The 24,913-nt window shown below is 38.1% G+C and overlaps 1 protein-coding gene across 1 annotated transcript in view; it reads right to left on the bottom strand.

Moving 5' to 3' along the window:
• Positions 1 to 24,913, bottom strand: part of GPR158 (G protein-coupled receptor 158) — a 396,975-nt gene that overhangs the window by 300,483 nt on the left and 71,579 nt on the right. The gene's annotated exons all lie outside the window — the stretch shown is intronic.

Raw genomic sequence — 24,913 nt, 5'->3', positions numbered from 1 at the left:
CTATTAGGTTACAAAATATGAGCAACCAGAAACTATCATCATAACTATGGCTACATTCGTGGCTTATGTAATTTATAGTCATGCGAAAAAGAAATGATGAACACTTGAAGCAGAATGGTAACTACGAGGATGGAAAGAAAAAAACAGCTGAGAGATATGGTTTATATAGAATCAAAAGAATTTGGTAGCTGATTGGACTATATATTGATGTGGGAGAGAGAAAAGAATTGAAGATAACGCCAAGTTTTCACCTGAATCTATGGCAAGATGGTGTTATTGCCAATAGGAACAGGGAAATTGAAAGAGGAACAGTTTGGAGGTAAGGAGGTGATAATGAATTCTGTGTTGAATTTTAGGTACCAGGAAGATATCCAAGTTGAAATGGATTCAGAGAACTCTAGAGTCCCTTGTAGGACTCTATGATTCTGTCCAGCAAATAGCTGAAAATGTGGAGCCAAACTCAAGGGAAAGATTAAGGTTGATTGATCCAATGCTGAATGTAATAAGTACAACAGGGCAGTGTCTGAAAAGTGTGTTATGAGAAATTTGAAGAGTGAGGAAGCACTTTGAGATGGAGGAGTCAGTGGACATTTCATAAAAGATGTAGCCTCTGAATTGGACCTCAAATTAAAAGGACTTCAAATGGTAGATACTAGAAAGGAGGGATGGGAAATCCATTCCAAGTAAAGAAGATGCAAAAGCACAGAAACGAGAGAGCAGTGTGAGAAAAGTGGATGACAAATAGTCTGATTTAGCTAGAACATGAAGCAAGAAGGAAATAAAGAATTTATAAATAATTCAAAAGGTTTTTGAGGAGAAGGGTGATGTGATCAAAGCAGTACCTTTGGGAGACTATGGGGTACTAATGTGAGGGGAGACAGGAAGCCCAGTTAAGAGGTTAGTATGGTGACTTAACTAAGAAGAAAGGAGAGCTGAAACATAGGCAGGTAATAATAACTATAAGTAGTACACATAGAACTTTAAGGTTTACAAAGCGCTTTACAAATTTCATGAAAGATATGAATGAAAAGAGATAATATGGAAGTAGAACCAATAACACTTGGTCAGAAATTGGAAGTAGTGAAAGATGAGTCAAAAATGGCACTAAAATTTCAAGGCAGATGGCTGAGAAGATGGTGGTGCCATCAAAAGAATTAGAGAAACTATGGTAAAGGGCAGATAGAGTGCATCTGTGTGTGTCTGTCTCTGCGTATGTTTGAGGGGGGGGTGCAGGAACAATTGAGTTCAAACTTGGACCCGTTCACTTTGGAAAGTGAGACCAAAACTGTCTTTTCATGTGTTTGTTTCTATTTGAATCAGTAACTCTTAGCAGTGCCTAGCACATAGTAAGCACAATGCTTGGTAACTTGACTTGACATGACACTCAGTTGTGGGTAGCAAGGAGAAAGCTGGAAATATAAGAACAGAGACCTGGGTAGAGGTTGGTTGGCAGAGAGTATAGATTTGAGAATCATCTACATAAAAGTAATCACTGAACCCTTGAGAATGAGACCACCAAAGAAGAGGGTATAGAGAGGAGACAAGTACAGAATTTTAAAGGAATTTTACATTTCAGGAGTAAGAGAAAAGATGGAAATTCAAAAAAGAAGATAAGGAATCTGATATTTCCTATTGAAGTCACAGTCCTCATTCTTACCTATGTTCACTGTTCTGCATCCAGAGTTACCAGTTGATGTTACCAAATATAACATGCTTATTAGTGTTGTGTTCCATCCTGTCCAGTTGTTTGAAAACCGTCTTCAAGTTGCAGAACACTGTCTCTCTGGCCTATTTCATGCCATAAGATCACCAAGGACTTGGTTCTTAAACTAAAAATGACTTGCTCCTTTCATTTCAATTCAATCACATGATCAAGTTATTTCATAGTAATGATGAAAATAAATGTTCCCATTTCAAGCATCCTTTATGCTGAACCTTGGGCAAGTTCAGCAATCAGAAATTAGACATTCTACATGAAAGAGAATAAGTGGTGAATTTTTCATATGCCAGATTCCAAAAGGGAGCAAGGGAAATGGTCCAGTGCCTCTTAACAGCATGTGGGTGGACTTTGTTCAGGGTACAGTTGTGCTAGCATCCACATTTTAATCAACTGAATTCACACTGATCAGTGTTATTACAGCGAATGCTAATTAAATGGATTGTGCCTTGACACCTCAAATAAAGTGTTACCAAATTCAGCTCCAAGCTGCTGGGATCCAATTCTTCTGAAAGCTACAATTTGCATAGAGACTCCCTAGATAAGGAATTGTTGTTGTGCTGTTTTCCCACAACAGACAATGAACAGAAACAGACCTGGCCAAGTGCTAAGGCTACTGGGAGGCATAAGCAAGAGTCTGCCACGGAGTCATTTGTACCTTAGCTACAGGAAGATGGAGAAAACACTAATGAACAAGCCCCTGGGTTGAGAAGGAAGAGAATGGAGTTCCAGTTCCAACCTGACCTCCAATGAGCTATATGACCTTGAGTAACTCACTCTTCTGAGTCACAACTTTGCAAGCAATAAAATGAGGAGGTGAAACTACATCCTACCTAAGGTTCCTTCATGTTTTTAATAAATAGAAACCTATGATGCCTTCTCTATGTACAAGTAATGGTGGCCCCGCTACCTGGAATAATTTTGTATGAGTCATAAAATTCTGTTGTTATGTCTGGCATTTATGGAAGGTTTTAAGGTTTGCAAAATGAATTGTATATATTATCTCCTTACCACCACACTGGAAAGATAGGTTCTGTTATCCCAACTTAGGAAGAGGGATGGGGATTAAACCTACTATTTTACTGGCACAAGGAACATCCAGGCTCTCTCGGTCAATGAAAGTCATCACCTTCTCTGCAACTTAAAGTCTTAGAGCATGCCCTTAGAGAACTGAGAGGTTGGGGTCAAACAGAGATTAGGGGTCTTACACCTAGCTCTGCCTGACTTTGATGTCAATTCTCCATCTGCTATACCTTACTGAGTCTTACCTCCATATTACAGATAAGACAACTGAGGCCCACAGAGTCTAAGTTATTTATCCCAAAGGCACATCAGCAATAAGTACAGGCCCAGGATTCCTATTCAGGTATTAATTGGACTCGGTGACTTCTGAAGACCCTTCCTGGTCTACAATTCTGCATACCTGTCCTATGAGATGAGTAGATAAGACACTGTTATCCTCATTTTATATATGAAGAAACTGACATACCGAGTGTTTAAGTGACTTCCCCAGGATCATACAGCTACCTGGTAGTAGAGCTAGCCACCGTGGTTCATCTTCCAGTTATCAGCTGAACATTCTTAATGTTGTTCTCAAAATAGGTTATATACAGCCTCACCAAATATACTATAAACGAGAGAGAGAGAGAGAGAAATAGAGAGAGAGAGAGAGAGAGAGGGCGGGGAGGGAGGGAGAATAGGATTGGGGACCCAGAGTTTGAAGAGGCCTTAGACTTCACCTAATCTGACTCTCCTTTTACAGATGAAGAAACTGAGCCCCAGGAAGATGAGGTAGATTTCCCAAAATTGAGTGAAGAGAAAGGGAAGTGAATAAACATTTTATATAGCACCTACTATGCACCAGGTACCGTACTGAGCACTTGAAAATGTTAACTTATTTAATCCTTACAACAACCAAATAGGAACTGTTGCCTTCCCCATTATACAGCTGAAACTGAAACAAACAAACAAAAAAAAATGTTAAATGACTTGTCCAGAGTTACACTGCTAGTAAGTGCCTGGGGCTGGATTTGAACTCAGGTCTCCTTGACTCCAGACCCAAGGCTCAAACTATTGAACCACCTAGTTGCCTCTGAATATTCATCTGAGTCAACATTCCTCTGAGTGTTGAAAACATAACTAGCCTAATCTATTTCTGGGGCACATTCAGTGGAGCTGGATGGGACAGGATAATTCCACTACAGATTTAGCTAAGGGTCAGCAAGCCTATCTCCCAGTCATCCTGCACCTAATCTGAAAAAGTGATAGGAATAGCGTGCACACGCACACACAGACACACACACAGACACACACACAGACACAGACACACACACACAGACACACACACACACACACACACACAGAAGAGAAACACTGTTGCAGAGTGATGGTGGAGAAGGAAGCCTCCAGGGTAACTGTGAAGAAATAAGGCTCTCACCTAATGCCACCACTCTGTGCTAACTCCTTGAGTAAATGATGGTCCTGGATGTCCTCCTTTACTTTTGGCGACTTCCTTTTCCCCTGACATGTTCCTACGACTCAGTAAATTAAACTAAGCACCTTTCGTTTCAGATATATCCACTTCTCACCTATTCAACATTCCCTCTTCACATTGAACTTGAAAATAAGTAGGGATACTTACTAAGTTCATTTTTAAGTTCTTTTAAAATATTCAATATGAAATATGCAGGTTTCAGCCAAAAGGAAGAGAATAATTAAGTCTCCTGGACCCTCCTTTTCTTTTCTCCAAAGAGCTTCCTCTGAACTACTTAAACTCAGAAGAAGCTCATAAAACTCTTATGGCTAAATGAAAACTTTGCTGATAAGATAAAAATATGATGGTCATGTAATACGTTATTTTCTGGCCTCGTATCTTTAGCCATTGCCCAACCTAACCTTCCTAGCAGTCTAATGTATGACTTCATCCACCAAACCAGATGCCTGCATGCTGTGGGCAGAAAACCAAATGGTTTTCTGGGTCCTTTCAAATGATAAGATTCTAAAATCAGTGCCTTTATATTAATAAGAAAGTAACAACATCATCCATGGCATTTTACCTAAGTTTCTTTGCTTTTTCATGTACCCTTCACATAGAACCATATATATATATAATATGTATATATATGCACACATACACATATATATATACACAAATATACATATATATAAATATACGGCTCTCTCTATATATATATAACCACAGATACTGCTTTTTTACTTTATTTTCTTTATTCTGTATCACTTCTTATAACTTTTCCCACATCTCTTTAAATATTATTTATGGAATGATAATATTCCATTACATTCACAAAACATAATTTATTTAGTCATTTCTCAAACACTGAGTAAATGGTTTATTTCTAACTTTTGCTATTACTGTTACAAAGATGTCATTATGAATATTTGTACAAGTAGGTCTTTTTTCCTCTCAAAAGTGTCCTTAGGATATAAACCTATTAGTGCAACCATTGGATCAAAAGGTAGGAATAATTGCATAACTTTCACTGTATAATTCCCTATTGATTGCCAAAACTTTCAGAACCATTCTAGTAGTTAATTAGCATCTCCACCTATATTCTGAGAGATTGAGGGTAAGACTAGTCTTTTCTTATCCTACTTTCATAGGCTTAGAGCTGGAAAGGACCTCACAGTGCTGGGAGAGTTATCCTTATAACAGGTGGAGACAGGACTCCCAGTGACAACAGCAGAGAGTCTCTGTACTTGTTTCTTTAACCTGTGAGCCACCTGTACTAAGCCATGCAGAGTAATTGGAAGATGGGGATTTTCTACTACTCCACGGGAATACTTATATGTGAAGTGTTCAAGAGAAGATGGGGAAGGGAAATAGGAAATTCAATGTAGGTAATATCTGTAATGGGACCTTACCTAGGGAACTTACTATTTCCCTGTAACTAGGAAAATTACTATGCATGGTAACAGCATGCAAGATGCTTAACCGAAATGTAGTCACAATGCATTGTTCCCCCAGCTGTCTTCCCGCTTGTCTGAAGGGGAAGGGTAATGACTTTGCTAAAACCTAGAGACTCCCCAGAATTTGCTTGCTTGACATATAGTGAAATCTGCCTGTAGGCAACTTAGGTAAGATCAGTATGCTTATTCACCAGTAATAATAAAGATATTTTATTTTCCTTCTTTTCCTAATATAAAGTGCTACCTTTTTTGGATTTAAATAATTTTATTTGTGAAAAGAAAATGAAACACAGGCAGTTCTGTGAGAACCTCTGAGAAAACAGCTCCTCAAAGGAAAATACTTGGGGAGAACTGCAGTCAGTTCTGAGATGACCTGAGAAAAACAATTCTCAGGGAAAAAAGTACTTACTAAAGGCAAAGGGCAGCTAGGTGGTGAAACAGATAGAGTGGCAGGCCTGGACACAGGAATAATCATCTTCATGAGTTCAAATCTGGTCTCAGACATTTACTAGCTGTGTGATCGTGAGCAAGTTATTTAACCCTATTTGCCTCAGTTTCCTTATCTTTAAATGAGCTGGGGAAGGAAATGGCAAACAACTCCATTATCTTTGCCAAGAAAACCCTAAATGGGGTCATGAAGAGTCAAAAAAGGCTAAAAATGATTGAACAATAACACAGGCAAAGATAGTTCAAGAGTCTTGTTAACCAGAGCCTAAATTATCTGAGGTAGAAATCTGGGAGACAATAACTAGAACTGACAACTATGGGACAATTGTATATCAGACTCATCTGTGGCACATATGACAGATATGTGAACTGTGGTTTCTCAACCTAAGGTAGAGGTGTGTTATTTCAAACAAAGATTATCTGATTGGAGGCAGTATAAAGACTAAGACTCAATTTAAAGGAGCCTGAAGAAGGAGATTGGAGACAAAAGCAGAGGAAGACAGATGAGCAGAAAGAAATAAGAGATTTCTCCTGGATGCCTGAGGAGAGCCAAACCCTGATGAGCACAGCTGGGCAGCAGCTTACAGAAAAGCAGATCTCTGAGAAAAGTGGTAAGAACCTGCACTGTCCCAATTCTGAGCTTATTGAAGGAATGTCTGTTGATTAGAACTGATTGGAGGGAAAGCATTCCTGCTGGGAGCCGACTGGAAAAAGAAGAATTAGCTCAACAGAGCTGTCTGCCATCTAGGGCTAAAAAGGGGAAAACCCCTAATACCCCAGCCAAGCCAACAGATATGAGTAGCCTGTGAATTCCAAACTTATAAGGAACTGTTTTGCCAACTGTCTCGGAGTCTAACCAAGAAAACTGAGCTAGAGCTGAACAGTTCTGGGATCCCAGGGTCAGTGTATCTTTTGTCACTAAAACAACTTGACCCTGCTCCAGTAGCCTAAGCATGCAAGCCTAGAATAGTTCAGAAAAGTAGCAATCTTACTTATCAGATTGATTCCTAAGGAAAGCAAAGACACCAAAGCCAGAAGTAAAGAGATGTGAGTTGTTCCAGATACTTTGAGATTCCCTACTCATATGCCTCTTTGCTAGATTTTCTATGAGTTCTTACCCACTCCCCCTACGGATACTATATGCACTGATGGAAGGATATGATCCAGGATTATACATGAACTGTTATATTATGACCATTCTTTCTCTTGCCTTCTAGTTTAGTAAACTTGATGATTAAGAGTTAATAGTATCACCATTAAATAGGAATACAAGTACACTAGTGGGGTCTCAGGAGCTAGAGTTATAAATAATAGATAAATGTACCTCTCCCAATACCAAAGTTACCTCTAGGACCCTACAAAAAGTAGTTATAGCTATGTGGCTACATTGCTTATGGGAAAAAGTCCTGTCACTTGACAGCATAGGGACAGGTTGAGGTGAGAGAAGACCCTAAAGAGACAGAGAAGAGTGGATGTTCAGATGTGCATGCAAAACACATATACCCTGCACTTTAATGCCTCAGTTTACGAGTCTCTGCTTACTTGCCAAAAGGTTAAATGCTTGTTTACAAATGAGTTTACTTAGTCCCGATGTGTTAATGAGTTTTCTCTAATTACAATGATACATATATACATGAAATGCCATAATTTTGGATACTCAGCAAGTAACTCAGCAAAATCAGTTTGAAAAAAAAGACTATCCTAAATGGGGGAAAAAAATGAAAGAAGAAAAATAGATTTGCCTCTGGCAATGACTACCAAACCCCTCCACCCTTTGAAGGAATGTTGTCATTTGTTGCTCTTTGCCTTCTAACAGGCTCAACACCTTTCCTCCAGATAAGTGCTCATCCTCTCATCCTCCTCTATCTCTGATTGCTGTGTTTATCCTAGTATATTCTGACTGTTTCTATTTCTATTCAATTTTGTACGGGAGGACCAGCTTCTGTCTTGATGAATGAATCTCCTGAGAGAAATAAACATTCTGGGGAAGTAATTTCCTTCTCAAAATAGAAAAGTGCCATTTCTACATCTTTCTAGCAGTAGTTATGGATTTAGTTGGATTTTCCATTCTTTTTTTTTTTTTTTTGGAGGGGGGAAGGCAAGGCAATTGGGGTTAAGTGACTTGCCCAAGATCACATAGCTAGTAAGTGTCAAGTGTCTAAGGCTGCTTTTGAACTCAGGTCCTCCTGACTCCAGGGTCAGTGCTCTACTCACTCCACCATCTAGTTGCCCTTCCACTCTTTTTTTTAATGCAAAGAGAGGGAAATAGAAGATGAAAGAAGAGTATCACAGAGAAGAATGATGGGAAGAAAAAGAAGAAGAGGGAGAAAAAAAAGAGGAGAATAATAATAGGGTGAATATGAAGAAGAAATTGAAACTGGATGCTAAAATATGTGAGATATATATATATATGTACATATATATATATATATGCCTTCCCTGTAACATATGAACATAAGCAAATGAAATAGCACAGCTCTGCCCATTCTATCTCAGCAATAAATACCAAATCAAGACTATTCATCCTTCACAAAATGCTACAAGAAGTCCAAGATGGTACACAAAGATGGATGCCTCTTTGAAATAATAAAAGTTCATTTTTGAAAGTTTAATGCTGGTTCAGGAAAATCATATCTAACTTGACAGTGTGATTCTGTCAAAGAAATATCACCATATTTCCTGCTCTATGGGATCAAAATTCACAATTTGTCACTCTGGGCATCACTTGCACTGACTCATCACAGTTGATCAGGGTTCCAGGTAGCTCCTTGACAAGCTATTCTGAGATGGCCTGCCATGTGTTCAGCATGGCTATGAGCCTGATCCAGGTCACTGGACACCCTGGCCACAGGGCCAGCAGAAGTTATAAAAGGCTAATGTGTCATCATGTTTCTCTGGGCAGCATTTTACCCCTCATTGTGACCATTGGGTATACTAACTGTATTAACTGTGATTATCCTAGCCATCTCAAAGATGGATGTCTCTGGTCATAGTTGGTATTACCAGAGTGAGAATGGATCAGTGCAAGTTCACCACTTATTGGCAAACAATTCCAAGCATATGCCTTACTGGTGAAGGTCTAGTATTGTCATCTTTGTATAAGTTCAACAACAGATCATTTTAGTGTATCATCTGGTTAATATATAATAGCACCAACATGTTGTAGAAGGATTGCCTCATTTGGAATCAAAGCAAGCAGGGTTCAAATTCCACCTCGGCTAATTACTCTGTATGGCCTTTCTCAAACTCAGTTTCCGAATCTGGAAAATGAAGGAATTAGACTAGATGAACTTTGAGGTGACCTCTAATTCTAAATCTATGATCCTATTATAGGCATTCTTAGACACTCCTGGAAAATTTCTATATGATTCTATTGAAATTAACTCAAGTCCCTCCACTGAGACTGGAAATCAAGGACATTTTCTAAAGAAAATTGGTACAGTCAATGGCACCTCAGAGAAAGTGATTGTGATGCATTAGGCTAACAGATTGAGTTGATTTACATAATTTCAGAAAGGAAAAGAGAACACAGTAGAATAAATTCTAAATTATCTTGGTGTCATATCTTAGAGAAGATGCTGAGTCCCTTCCTAAAAGGTCAAATTCATACATTATGCCAGGACTTTTCCAAAAGGTCCTTGATATAATAAAACTTTCTTTTTTTCTGCAGTATATGGCAAAGGGTAAATAAGCCTGATTCAGCTTGTTGGAGCAGCAAGTTGGAAATTTGGATTTCTTGATAATAGTATCCAAATGTCTATTTGACTCCCAGCTCTCATAGAACTATACAGTCTCAAAGTCCAAAGGCATCTAGTTCAATCCATGCTTGAGCAGGAATCCCTCTTTAACATCCCTGACAAGCAGTCACCTAACTTTTGAAGTGATTGAGAGCTCACTACTCTCTCAGATCGCCCATTACATCTTATGGCTAGAAAGCCTCTCTTTGAGGCAGTTAGGTAGAACAGTGGATAGAGCTTTGGGTCTGGAGGCAGAAAGACCAGAGTTCAATTCTGATCTCAGACACTAGGTATGTTATACTGGACAAGTCACTTAATCTCCATATGCCTCAAGTTTCCTCAACTACAAAATGAGGCTGATAATAACTCCTACTTCCAAGAGTTGTTGTAAGAATCAAATGAGATAATATTTATAAAGAGTTTATAGCACATTTCTTTTTTCAAGGCAAAATCTGCCACTCTTTTAACTTCTGCCTGTTGTTCCTGGTTCTGACCCTGGTACCCAGTCAACAAGCCAAATCTCTTTTCCAGATGACAGACTCTTAGCAATGTGTCCTGGTACACTGGATTTGGAGGCAGAGCACCTAGGTTCAAATCTCAACATTTGGTCAAATCATTTAATCTCTCTGAGTCTTAGCTCCCTCAGCTACAACAGAAAGGGTGTTAGATTATAACTGGCTTCGAGTGCCCAATTTAAATAGCACTTTCATGTTTACAAAGTGCTTTTGTGATAATGATTGGCCTTTATATGGTGCTTTAAATGCATTATTTCATTTGATCTTTCTTCTTTCTTTTCTTTTCTTTTTCCCTTGAGGCTGGATCTCCCTATTCTACCCTATTCCACTAGGTCTCCTACTCTTCCCAGACTGGAAGAGCAATAGCCACTCTCCCACCTGATCCCATAGCTGACCAAAGCATGGAAGCTGTTTCTTAGCAGGCTCATTTACTCTTCTTTAGGCAGCTCACTGCTGGGGGCTCACCCATTATGGTGCTATGCCAACTATGAACACCTAATCAGCCTCAGCCCTACTGCAGCTCAGAACTTCTCAGCTCAAATGATCAGTCAGCCTCAGATGCTGCCCGTAAATGTGATTACATCAAGCTGTACACCAGAGGTGTGGAACATGCTGCCAGTTGCCACATGGTGTGCCCTCAATCAAATTAAAATGCAATTGGGAAATATTTATGAAAATAAATAAAAATACAATAAACCATAGATAAATTTTAAAATTGAGTCAAAATGAGGCCCACAGGGAGTGATCCCCATTACTATTTGACTGTGATGCACTGGACATCACTACTCTATCATATATGATCTTCACAATGATCCTGTTATAAGGTAAGATACTAAAGATATTAGCATCCCCATTTTAAAGAAGAGGAAACTGAGCACCAGAAAAATTAAATGATTGGGACTAGACCCATGCTTTCACTGTTATTGTGAGTTCCCCCAAATTTTTTTTTGCTTTTGCTCATCAAAGGGGCCATTCTCTGATTACTTCTTCCAGAGGCCTGTTCACTGAATGGCTTTACCTCACTCTAAGTGAGTACCTGAATAGTCCAAGGTCTCCCATTGCATCCTGGGCCTTCTCCAGTCATCCTGATGAACATCTGGTCACTGGATCCAGATGGCTCAGGAAGGGAAAGTGACCTTGCACAACCCTTTCTCACTCAAAACAAAGTCAAGTGCAAGTCATGTCATCATTTCTCTGATGTCATGGTCTTCTTCGACAACGAAGGATGAACACAGACAGGGTTCCCAAATAAGGAAACTCCTATTAGCAATGCATATCTGTACCATTTCAACCACTTGTCTTTGAGTTGCCTAGAGCACTGAGAAGTTAAGAGACTAGCCCACAGTCACAAAGCCACTGGTGCCAGAGTTAGGACTTAAATCCAGGTTTCTTCAGACTTCAAGGCTAACTTGTCACTCCATGACTATGCCATACAAGATATCTATCACATTCCAGTAGGTTTCTTTTCTCCAAAGAAAAGATCCCCCTTTTCTTCAATAAACCTTTGTATGATTTAGGTTCAGGTCCTATTCACCATTCTTGTTAGGCCCAGCTTGTCCTAGTGTGTCAAAACCACTGGTAAAATATGGTGCTCAGAACTGAATACCAGTCCTAGGTGGAATCAAGCAGGATACTAGCAACAAGATTGTTTCCATCACAGCACAAATAATAAAGTAAATGGCATACAAGAGAGTCCTTTGGATAAAAGCCTTTTCTACCCCAGGATCTTATGTAGTACATTAGCAAGACCTTGAGAAACAACTCCTACACAGGAACTCCATCTACTACCACTATGGTCATTGACTTGTTTTATAGTCTCTATCAAAAGTCAAATGGTGAAAAGATCATGGAAAGCATACGTACATTTCAAATGCATGAACTATCTATGTAACACTTCATGGTTTGCAAAGTGCTGTTATCCTGGCAGTGCTGTGGGGCAGAGGGTGGCAAGCATTGTGAGAAGCAACATGGAGCAATGGATAAGAGGAATGCGCTTGGAGTCAAGAAGACCAGGGTTCACATCATGCCCTCTAACTCCTATGTAGCTTTGTGAGCATCTCATTCTCTCTCTTAAAACTTCCATTTCTTCATTTGTAAGAAGGGGATGAAAAATACCTATAATAGCCGCCTCACAGGGCTATTGTGAAGATAAATGTTCTATCCAAATGTCAGCTGCTATGATTAAAGCATTTTGGGGAAAATAGTGCTATGTAAATGTGACTTATAATTACTTTTTTTTTTATAACTGGAAGGAATATGCCAGACTAACTACTCTAACCTTCTCCTTTTATACATGAGAATTAAGTGACTTATTCAAGTTTATGCCTATAAAAAGTATTATAAATGTTATGAGATTCAAATGAGATAGTAAGTGCTTGGAAAATTAAAACATACTATATGAAGACCAAAATAATATTTATTATTAATCATACCAATATGTTATATGTAATATATTACACTAATTAAGTGATTGTTTCTGTTGTTATCCCTATTTTCCTGATGAGGAGGTTAGTTGACTTGTCCAGCCATGGTTACATAGCTAGTAAGTGGCAAAGTCAATATTTCTGTCTTCTTCCTAACTCCAAGTCAAGTACCACTTCACTCTACCATGTTACACCATTAATTTATTTTCAGAGGGTATAACATTCATTTACATTCATTTTTAATAAATAAGTCATTTTTTTCTTTCAATAAGGGCCTTTCAATTTTCACAACACTTTTTAACATCTTTGTCTCCCAACAACAGTTCCAGACCTTATGTTCTGCCATGAAAGTGGTAATCATCAAAGCTATTTGGTAGTGGCTAAAAATAGAAAAGTAGATCAATGGAAAATACTAAACACGAAACAAGCAGAAGCAAATGAACTCAATTATTGCGCATTTGAAAAACTCAAGTGTATATATTACTTGGAGAAGAACTTATTATTTGGAAAGAAATAAATAGAAAACCAGAAAGTTGTTTGGCAGAAATTAGGTTTAGGCCAACCTTTTACACTATGTGCCATAATAAACTCAAAATAGATGTGCACTCTAAATAGTAAGGGACATAAGATTTCAAAAATGAGAAGATAAGGAGATCAAGTACCTCTCACAGCTGTGGCTAAGGGGAAAGTTCTTACTGACCAAATGAGGGATAGAGATGATCACAAAAGGTTAAAATAGTGCATTTTAATTACAAGAAATTAAAAGGCTTTTGCACTAATAATCAATATATAATCAATAAGAAAGGAAGCTATCAATTAGGAAAAACATCTTTATATATTTCCAGTAAGAGTCTGACATCTAAGATATAAGTGAACTAAGACACAGCTATACTACCAAAAGTCATTCCCTCTGTGAAAACTGGTCAGTGAACATAAATAAATAGTTCTCAAAAGAACTGTAAAGTACTGACAATCAAAAAAAAGAATGCTCCTAATAGCTAATAATAAGATAATTACAAATAAAAACAATGTTGAGATTTCCCTTCCATCCAGCAAACGTGTGCTGCCAAAGATGGAAATGGTCAGTGTTGGAGGTATGGGTAGAGTTAAGTATTGTTCCAACCATTGGGGAAAGTAATTTGGAACTATTCAAAGAAAATTACTAAAATGTCCATTTTGTCCCAGATATCCCACTAGTAGGAGAGAATAATGTAGTGTTCATGGAAAGCATGCTGGATTTGGATTCAGAATCCATGAGTTCATATTCTGATTCTGCCATTTACTATCTGTGTGACCTTGAGCAAGTCACTTAACCTGTTGAAGTCTCAGTTTTCTCATCTGTAATTTTATAGATGAGGGTTGAACTAGATAATCTCTAATGTCCTTTAAAGCTCTAAATCAATAATCTTCTAAACCCACCTATCCCAAAAGAAGTAAAATATATGTGTATACATATATATGTATTTATATATCCCATATAAACCAAAATAGTCATATTTAACATTTTTAGGATTGAAAAGAACTAGACACAAGTAGAAGCCTATCCACTGGGAAATGTTAAACAAATTGTGGTATACAAATGTAATAGAATGTGAGTGTGCCATAAGAAATGACGAATATGAAGAATTAAGAGACAACTGTGTAGACATGAAGTAATGAAGAGTGAAGTAATGAAAATCACAACAATAGATAACAGAATGCCCCGGAAGTCTTTTTATTGTGTTTAGTCATCACACTTGTTGTTTATCCTGTCTCATTTCTTACCTAACCTTAATCACCAATTGGGCTTTGCCTCAGTCAAACTGAGGCCTGTTGAAGACCTTAGCTTAAAAAGACCAAGGTCTCCCATTGCATCCGGGACCATCTTTAGTTTTCCTGAACTATATCTTGCCACTAGACTCAGCTGGCTCTGGAGGAGAAAGTGAAGCTGGTGACTTTGTACAGCCCTCCCTCACTTAAATTCAGTTCCCTTGCATGTCATGGCATCATCTCCCTGATGTCATGGTCCTCTTCAAGAATGAAGGACAGATAGACAACAACAACGTCTGACTCTTTGTGAACCCATTTGGGCTTTTCTTGATAAAGATAATGGAGCAACTTGGCATTTCTTCATCCAGCTCACTTTACAGATGAGGAAACTGAAGCAAACACTGTTATATGACTTATTCAGGGTCACACAGCTAGCAAATGTTTGAGGCCAGATTTGAACACAGATCTTCCTGACTCCAGACCTGGCACTCTATCCACTGTGTCACCTAGCCCAGTTTTAGACTATTAAAGTTTAAATGTATATTGTGTATTGTTGGAGTATTGTTATTAAAGCTTAAAACTATAGTAAGACTTCTTAGATATCCTGTATGATGACTAAAACAATGTAATTTTTTAAATGTTGTAAATCACTATTGATTAGAGAAATGCAAATCAAAACAACTCTGAGGTATCATAACACCTATCAGATTGGCTAACATGACAAAACACGGAAAATGATCAATGTTGGAGAAGGTGTGGGAAAATTTCAACACTAATGCATTGTTGGTGGAGTTGTGAATTGATCCAACCATTCTGGGAAGCAATTTAGAACTGTGCCCAAAGGGCTTTGACCCAGCAATACCACTTCCAGGACCATATCCCAAACATATCATGAAAATGGGAAAAGGACCCACATGTACAAAAATATTTATAGCAGCTCTTTTCATGGTAGCAAAGAATTGGAAACTAAGAGGATGCTCATCAATTGGGGAACAGCTCAACAAGTTCTAGTATATGAATGTAATGGAATAATACTGTGTTATAAGAAATGATGAGCAGGAGGACTTCAGAAAAACCTGGAAAGACTTACATGAACTGATGCTGAGTGAAGTGAGCCAAACCAGGAGAATAATGTACATAGTAACAGCCACAGTGTGTGAGGACTAGCTTTGATACTTAACTCTTCTCAGCAATGCAAGGATCTAAGACAACTCCAAAAGACTCATGATGGAAAATGCTGTCCACAGCCAGAGAAAGAACTTCTGAGTCTGAATGCAGATGGAAGAATACTATTTGCTCTCTTTTTTTGTTGTTGCTGTTTTGTTTCTACTTTTGCATGGTTCCTCCCCTTGGTTCGAATTCTTCTTTACAACATGACTAATGTGAAGACAAAATAAAATAAAAATAACAATGTAATTTTTAAAAAAAGAAAAATGAAATTGAATACTATGGAATAATAAGGAACAAGGTATTTGGTTCAGGTAGAGAGATAAGGAAATGTAACTCCCATTCTTTGAAAAGTTTAAGAGACTAGCTGTGGAATACTGCATATACTATCATTTTAGAAATGGAAAAAGTTAATGTAGAATGGGATTGTTATAAAAATCATACCATTTTAGAGCTGAAAGAACTCTTCAAGATTATTGAGTCTAACCTCATTTTTCAGATAAGTAAATTGAGGCATGCTTAAAGTCACACAGGAAGCTAGCATAGAGCTAGTGCTAGAATCCAGGTCCCCTACCCCTTAAACTACAGCTAAATTAGGCTTTGAAGCTCAGAGAATGAAGTGACAAGGTACCAACCCATATTCCTCCATCCCTAGACCGTGCCAAGACTGGACTGCTCCAACCTTTGATTGGCTTTTAACTAATGACCTTGGAGTGTCCCTGATGTTCCCTGGAGGAAAGTGCCTAATTTGAGTTTCTTAAGTCAGACAACACAATCCCACTCCTGCTATTGGAACTTATTCTCCTGCATTGATATGAAGCAATTGGGTTGATTTTAGCTCACCTGGATTGTATTTCCAGGATACACTTTTTGGGGAGACTCCACTTGGGAACACTTCCAGAAGTCAAGCAGCTAAGTTCCAGTTGCACATCTGTAGAGACCAGAGCTGACACTGATTCAACCTTCTCCACTTCACATTTCTAATTAAATGGGGGTGGGGGGAGTGAACAGGCACATCGTATCAGTGGAACTGAGTGACAGGTTAAAAATATCTAAATTCCCTTTTTAAAAAAAACCCCACAACCTCCTGTTCTTTTTAGTCCTTTTATAGCATTCTTACTCACAGCCTTTCAATCAGCCAAGCACAAGAATTTTCGTCTCTATCAGTTAATATGAGAAAAATGAAACCCTTTGCCTCTCGATGTAAAAGAGAACCCTGGGCTCCAACCACAGACTCAAAGTGAACAGAGGTCATATCTCCAGGAAGAGGCTTGTAAAAGGGAAAGGCACCTTGGTGTCTGATGACATATTAATGAAATTATGAATTTCCCTGTACCAAGCATTGTCCAGAAAAGATGACTCCATATTTTCAACTACAATAACAGGGGAAAGAGGTGCATGAAATATTAGGTATTTCAGGTGTTGTCAGTGCCTCCTATCAGTATTGTGTCCCTGTTCTACCTCTTCATCTCTACTTCCATAGTGGAATGTGAATAACTCAGCTTCAGACTAGAGAAATGGGCCTCAGCACCAAACGTGAAGAGGCAGAAAGGTCAAGACTAGAGGCAGGAGGGGAAAGTCAACTGAAAGACAATACCAATTACATCTTAGTTCCAGGACCTGGTTCAGTTCAGAGGGGAGGGGGTAGAAATATGTCATCAACTGAAATCAAATAAAATAATTCAAAATAGATATCAGAGTTCAACTGCTCTCCAAAATCAATGGAACATCAAAGGTTCTCTTTTCTGAAATTATTCTTCCCAAGATCACTCTCACTTTCACATCAAAAGTTTAAGAGCTCTCCTGCTCATGGTCCTTCAGAATAAGCATTTAAGCCTCCACCATAGTAATCATAAGGACAGCTCATTCATGTACATAATAAGCATTTAAGCACCCATTATAGTAATCATAAAGACAGCTCAAATATGTATAAACCTCCCCTAACAAGCTACTCTGATACACTGTTTTGAGGTTGTTACTGGATTCTGGAAGACCATCCCAGAAAGGCAATGGCAGGTTCAGCTGAAGGGCATCTGAGTGTATCTCATCTAATGACACACTGAGCTAAGTTGAGGGCGATGCATCCCCAGAATGCCCGCCCTCCCCGTCCCCCAGTCCAGGGCTCTTTTCCCATTGCATAATGTCTCTACTATAACAAGTCACACAGTTGGGGGTTCCTGCCCTCTAGATGTTTCTAACATAAAGGGAATGATTTGTTTTCCATTTACTTAGCTTACAAAGAACATCTCTTAAGGCATAGGATGTTACTCTCTGTGTTGGTGGAAGAAATATTAAATTACAGATCCCTGCATGATTAAAATAAGTTGATATAGTTTTTTTCCTCTTAGGAAAAACATAAATGCATAATCCCTTTTGATCTCAATACTCCTAGAGGAAGGTGGTACATGCAAATATACCTTCATTCAGAAGTAGAGAAACTAAAACCCAGAGAAATTAAGTAATTTGTTCAAGGTCATACAGCTAGTACTAGATGGAGAAATGGATAGAGTGCCAGGTCTGAAGTCAGGGAGACCTGAGTTCAAATCTGGCCTCAGACACATGCTAGCTATGGGACCCTGGGCAAGTCATTTAACCTGTTTGCTTCAGCTTCCTCATCTGTAAATTGAAGGTAATAACAGCACCTACCTCTATATGAATTAACAATATATTATTAATTATAGGTACATTATTATTAATCATACATTATATACAATATAATTAAGCCTATTATATTATTAATATTATTTAATTGATTGATATATAACATTAAAATGTCATAAAATTCAGGCTGTTGTGAGTGCTCAGCACAGTGCCTGGTACATAGTAATCATTATATAAAGTCAGTGATGACAATGATGGTGGTGATGGTGGTGGTGATGATAATGATGATAGCGTTTTTCCCACCCAATGATGCCTAGTTATACATGGGATGAGAGGAAGAGGAAGTCCCTGTCCTATAAAAATCTTATAATCTAAAGGAGATCATATTAATATTATATATAGTTTTGATCACATTAAAATGGCGTAAAATTATTTTTAATTTCTCTTTATTGAAAGGAATTCAGTCCTGCTAGAGATTCAAAGTCAGGACTCTGATTATCTGCTGACTTCTATCACTCAGCATTCCTGCCTCTTACCACAAAGATGCTCCAAATTCTCTTCCGAATGAGGCTGCCTTCCCTATCTCATTTCTGTAGGACCATCTGACTTACGATCAGAGCTCTCTGTGGTCAGATAGCATTAGCTAACATTCCTAATATAGGAGTCCCTCCACAATAGGAGCACCACTACGCAGATCCCTCCACACCAGGAGCCTGTTAGCCATTGCTGCATCCTCTACATCTCATCTTCTATCAGGAACCAGAGACCCTATTCACCATTATTTCGTGAAGGAGTCCTTCTGGAGGAGGGGAAAGAGCATAAGTACAATGGGAAGATGGGGGATAGAAAGGGATGTTGGACCTAGCCCTTTGGGAGTCCCAAAAATTCACAGATAGGGAGAACAATCACCAACTCTCTAGCCAGCAGAACATGCAGACATGAGTCTTATAGGATCATTGTATGGAATGTGCTTTGAAAGCTACAGAGAGCTATTTAAACGGCATATCTTGTTATCATTTATTAGATGGTAAGCTCCATGAGGACAGGGGCTGTCTTTTGTCCCTTTTTGTCTCCTACTACTTAGCATAGTGTCTGGCACATAGTAGGTACTTAATAAATGTTCATTGATTTGACTGATCATAAACAATTAAAATAATTACTCATTATTAATAATAATAATTCTGCAGCAGTGGATACAGCACATGTCTCAGAGTCAGGAAAACCTGATTTCTAATACTGTCTCAGACACTCCCTATAACTGTGTCACCCTGGACATTAATTACTTAACCTTTCTTTTCCTCAGTTTCCTCTTGTGCAAAATGAGGATAATAGTACCATCTACCTTTCAAGCTCATGAGGATCAAATGAATTAACCGATGTAAACTGTTTTACAAATCTCAAAGTGCTACATAAATGCTAGCTATTGTTATTAGCTGTTAATCACAGATTTGGAAGGGACCTCAAAGGCCATCTGGTCCAAGTGTCTGAACAGAAATCCTCACTAAATTGCTCTAGATAAACTTATGCTTAAACTTTCACCACAAGAAGAACCTGACTACTTTCCCAACCCCTATTTAGGATTCCTAATTTGTGTAGTTGATTCTTTACTGCTTTGTTTTACTCCTTTTCTCAAAGCAAATACACAAATATCACCAACAACTCTCTGTGTATCACTGAAGTTCTTGCTGATCAGAGTCAGAGAGAAATCACACATAGGGGCTATATTAGAGTCTTTCAGATTTCCAATTCCTTAGGCTTTCTTAAATCTAGGATTTAGTGACAAGCAAGTTTGAGTCTATGAAAGAGGTCAAAATGAATTTAATTTAGCTTTGTACCTAGAAGAATATGTTTCATCCCTTCTGGGATAGTGCCTGAACTTCCTCTCATAAATGCACATTTGGCCCTATAGGACTACTGCTACTTTGATTTCTAAGGGTAACTTGGTAGTTCTACATCCCCAAAAGCCCCTATTTGTGAACTTCCCATCAGCAATCAGGCAGTAGACTCAACGAGTTCTTATCAAAAGGCATTTATTCAAATGTCATAACAAGGAATAGTGCCAAAAGACTTCCCTCCTAAATCTGAGGCATACTTTCTCACAAATACATATAATTAATCTCCACTGTATGAGGGTTCAAATGTAGAGGATAATGGTAGCAGGACCACATGGAGCAACAACAGTTTCTTAGAATCCACACGCTGGGCTCCCAGGTTCTGCTCCTCACCACAGCCCAACTCCTGATTGTGAGAAGTCATGCTCCTTGAAGCTGCTTCCTACTTGGGTAAGTGTCTATCTGTATTGATGTCTCTATGGCATATATGTTTATGTTCCCTACTAGATGAAATGCTTAATACCATTCTAGTAGTTCACTTAAAAACTATATGGGAGAACCCACTCCACATGTATTCTGTACCCCTAAAACAGAGGATCTCTTTAATAGGCAGATCCTAACTTTCAATCTCCTCTGCTCTCATGCTCAAACTGCTCTGCAACTTGACTGTTTTAAACTCCCCAGTATATACCTATTTAAAGCTTGTGAGACAAAGATAATAGATTTTCTTATCCAATGGGATTTTCTGTTTCTTGACTCAGAGATATATTCTTACTTCATAAAGGAATTGGGACATAATTACACCTTTATAGTTATTTTAATACCCATTCACACTTTGTGTTTATATTCTGGGTTATCCCAGAGGAAGAGGCACATACATCCCCCTTTCCTTAACAGATGAATTTTTCAATCTATCTACCATTTGGTTTCCAATTTAATATTCACATAGCAGAAGTCTGGATATGCTATTCTATTGCTTGGGAAGCTCTAATAGACTTAATTACTTCCAAATTTAAAAAATACTGTTGTGTTCGGCAATTAAATCCCTTCACAATCTGGATCCAGCCTCTTTTTTCAAGGTTTATTAAACTTCCCTTCCTGTATTCTACATCCAAGCCAAATTGGCTTTTTTGCTTCACACACTCAACATTCCATCTTCTACCCCTAATTTTCAAAGATTGTCCCACATACCTTAAAAGCAATCCATCCTCACCCCTGCCTCTTATAGAACTTAGCCTTAGTCAAGGCTCAGCTCAAGAACAACATAGAACATAAGGTTCACTCTGATCCCTCCAAGTTACTGGTATTTACTTTGGACTTATTTGGATATATTTTGTATTTACTTAATATCATGGGATCATAGACTTAAAGCCAGAAGAGATGTGAGAGGTCATCTAGTCCTACTCCTCATTTTACATATAAGAAAACAGAGGTCCAGAGAGGTACCCAAGACTTCCCAAAGTACTAAGTAGCAGAGCTGGGATTTGAAACTAGGTTCTCTCACTTCAAATCTACTACTTTTTTCCATAGTGCCACTTATCTATGTAAATGTTTTTCTCCCCAGCAAAGAAAAGTTCCCTGAGTTCAGTGGCTATTTTTTTTATTTTTTTCCCTCCATCACTGCAACATAGTAGTATTTAGTAAGCAGTTATTGAGTAGATGAATGAACACATAGTGAAAATGATGAAAGCCCACAAAATAACAAAGGGTAGATACGTGGAGCAAACAAGCTAGTTCACCAAATTCCAAGCCACTAAAACTAGATGGAATCCCTTGAAATTTGAAAGGGTTCAAAAGAAGTACAACTTTTCCATGGTGGCTTAGCTTGGGTAACACCAATTGAAAATACACACACACACACACACACACACACACATACACACAATATGTTCAAAAGACTTGAATTGATTTCATAGAGAAAGAGAAAGGAGAGATTTGGTGAGCATATATCCCCAGTGTCTAGAGTTTAATATCACAGGGACCAGTCACACCCTTTTATAAACCATTCTTTAGGGTTGCTGTCAGAGAAAGCATTAACTTGAAATGACTTTAAAGTCATATCTGACCCAGTGTGCTATTTTCTATGTTTTTATAAGTCAATTGTTTTATTCCATCTCACAGCCATAAATTATTCCCTTAACATCAGCAAACTGTCATGTATACACCTGTTTAGGGCCAGAATGGGTACAAAAAGAGTGTGTGTATATGCATCAGATCTGGTCCATTACCACAACTGGAAAAGAGTATATCAAATGATATGCTCTTCTGATGAGTGAATAATGCCATTTCTGTATATGAAAGGCATGTAGTGTGTTGTTATTGTTAGTTTGATCATTCAGGGTATAGAAACATCATAAGGATATGCTTTTACATATACCCCAGTAAGCCCTGGTTTAGCAAGCAAAAGAAGCAGGATCCTAGCTACTAACAGAGCTACCTGATATACCATTAGCTGTCTTGGAAAACAGCCAGAGTGAAATCAGTGAAGCAAAAAGTCAAGGCTGCAGACAACCATAGGTATTAATTAGAAAGCAGACCTTACACACACCTCATGAGGCCAAATGTTGGTCCTTTACATTGTTCCCAGATACACATAGTAAACACCATCCACAGAAGCACCTCTTAATGGGAAATAAGAAATGGTGTCTGTGAAGCTCATCTGAATATGAGAGTGCTGTGTATGTTTTTAAAGGAAACAAGCCTAGAGCAAAATAAAATCACAAATAATAGATCCTACAAAATGCATAATCTTGGCAGGTTTTTCTTCTATATTCTGCCTCACTCTGTAGATTCATGAATATGAAATCTTAAAGTTACTCGAAAGTTCTTTCCAAGTTGGGATTTGTTTGTGGTCACTAATTAGCTATGTCATGCAATGCCTCCCTAGGGGAAGTTAAAATAATTACCTTTTTTAGAGAACAGTAAGAAACTTTTAAAACTTGACTTCCCCAAGGCCATGTCAAAATAGCTGAAATTAATCCTTAGAGCACCTTACTGTCAAATCTGAATGCTAATCATTAAACATATAAAGACTGATTTTCCTAGTAGCAAGAGAGGCAACTGCTCACCTGGGTGAGAATGCTTCATTACTGAGGACATCAAGACCAACAGTTCACTGTGATTGTTTTCCCTGATTGACTATACAAAACCCAGTGCTCCCTGTACTGTCCATCTCGTGTGCTATGAGAGACAATGAATTCCCTGGTAGAGCTATGAATTTGTCCAACCATTCTGGAAATCAATTTAGAATTATTTGAGAACAGTCATCCAAGAGTTTGTATACTTTGGTCCAGAAATTCTACTTAGAGGCACATGCCCAAAGAAGGTCAAAGACAGAAGGAAAGTCTCCAGAGCATCCCTACCCCTTTCTGTGGTAACAATAAACTGTCTTAGGGATTAGGGAATAATTGAATTGAACTGAGCTAAATGAATATAACCAAATATCACCTCACTGTGGGAATGACTAGGGAGAATTCATGGAAACACAGGAAGATTTGGAAGAACTGACATAAAGCAAAATAAACAGAACCAGGAGACCAATGAATAAAATCATTACAATAACATATACAAAAAGGACTGGAAATGAAAGATGAACTGAGTAACTATAATGAACAATCATGGTTTCAGAGAACAGATGATGAAACCCACCTCCTTCTTTTGGTAAGGGAAAGAAGGAAGATGGCAATGGTATATTACACTGCCAGATGTTCACTTTGTGGATCTGTTTTGCATAATTGCTTTTCTTTGTTACAATGAAGAGTTCACAGAAACAGGGAGGTATGACAATTTTATTTTTGTCTTTATATCCTCAGTGGCATAGCACTGTGGAGAACGTACAGTAGGTACTTAATAAATCCTTGTGAAATTGAATCGTTGAATTTGGAAATGAGTATAATATAAGAAAATTTTAAAATGTCATAAAAACTGGTTTTTTCCCTTGAGTCAGAAAACTCTAGAAAGTGAGAAAACAGCCTGTCTCATAAAGACATAACCCATGATTAGTTGCATAGACAAAAGTTACAATTTTACAGTATGTCACCTTTCCTTGGAAGCATTCAAAGCTTTTAATTAAAGACAGCCATAACACAAACCATTTTAATAACATGCCATGGTCAGTTAACTTATCTTGACCTGTTGCAGAAAATGGTGACAGGAATTTACTTCTCCCTTCCATTACATCTGGTCTAGCAGTTCTTGTAATTCATTTTTTCATTCCCACTCTGCTCTGTGCCGACCCTATGCCCATCTTTGTAAGAATAGTTATATCAGCTATCATACTTAAACTTTACATTATTTTAAAAGCAAAATAAAGTGCCCCTTTGGACAAGTCTGTGTTTTAATAAAATAGACAGTTAATCATGCTTATCTATTATGGAGAAATTACATTATTTTTCTTATAATCAGCAACACATGATCCAAGCATCTAACCTATGCATTTGCTGAAACCATAACAGTAGCCCATCAGAATTAATTAGCAGAGGTGACATTTATACTAAAAACTATTTCCCAGAAGGACAAACAAAACTATTTGTGTTGCATGAAAAGTAGAGAAATTAGAAAGATACAACAAAAACCTGGACTGGCTTTTTTTAAGGTACCTACCAACTGAATAGAGGTAGTATAGCTTCCCCTCAACCATCTTCTGTTGGGAACCATTAGAAATACATTTGGACAGTTAGATGGTGCAGTGTATAGAGTCAAGAAGTGACTGGAGTTAGTGCCTGAGTCAGGAAGACCTGAGTTTAAATCTGGCCTCAGATACGTACTAATGCATGATCAGGGGCAAGTCATTTAA

Source organism: Notamacropus eugenii, chromosome 3, assembly GCF_028372415.1.
Source record: "Notamacropus eugenii isolate mMacEug1 chromosome 3, mMacEug1.pri_v2, whole genome shotgun sequence".
Taxonomy (NCBI): Eukaryota; Metazoa; Chordata; class Mammalia; order Diprotodontia; family Macropodidae; genus Notamacropus; species Notamacropus eugenii.
This window is presented reverse-complemented; position numbering and strand designations above follow the sequence as displayed.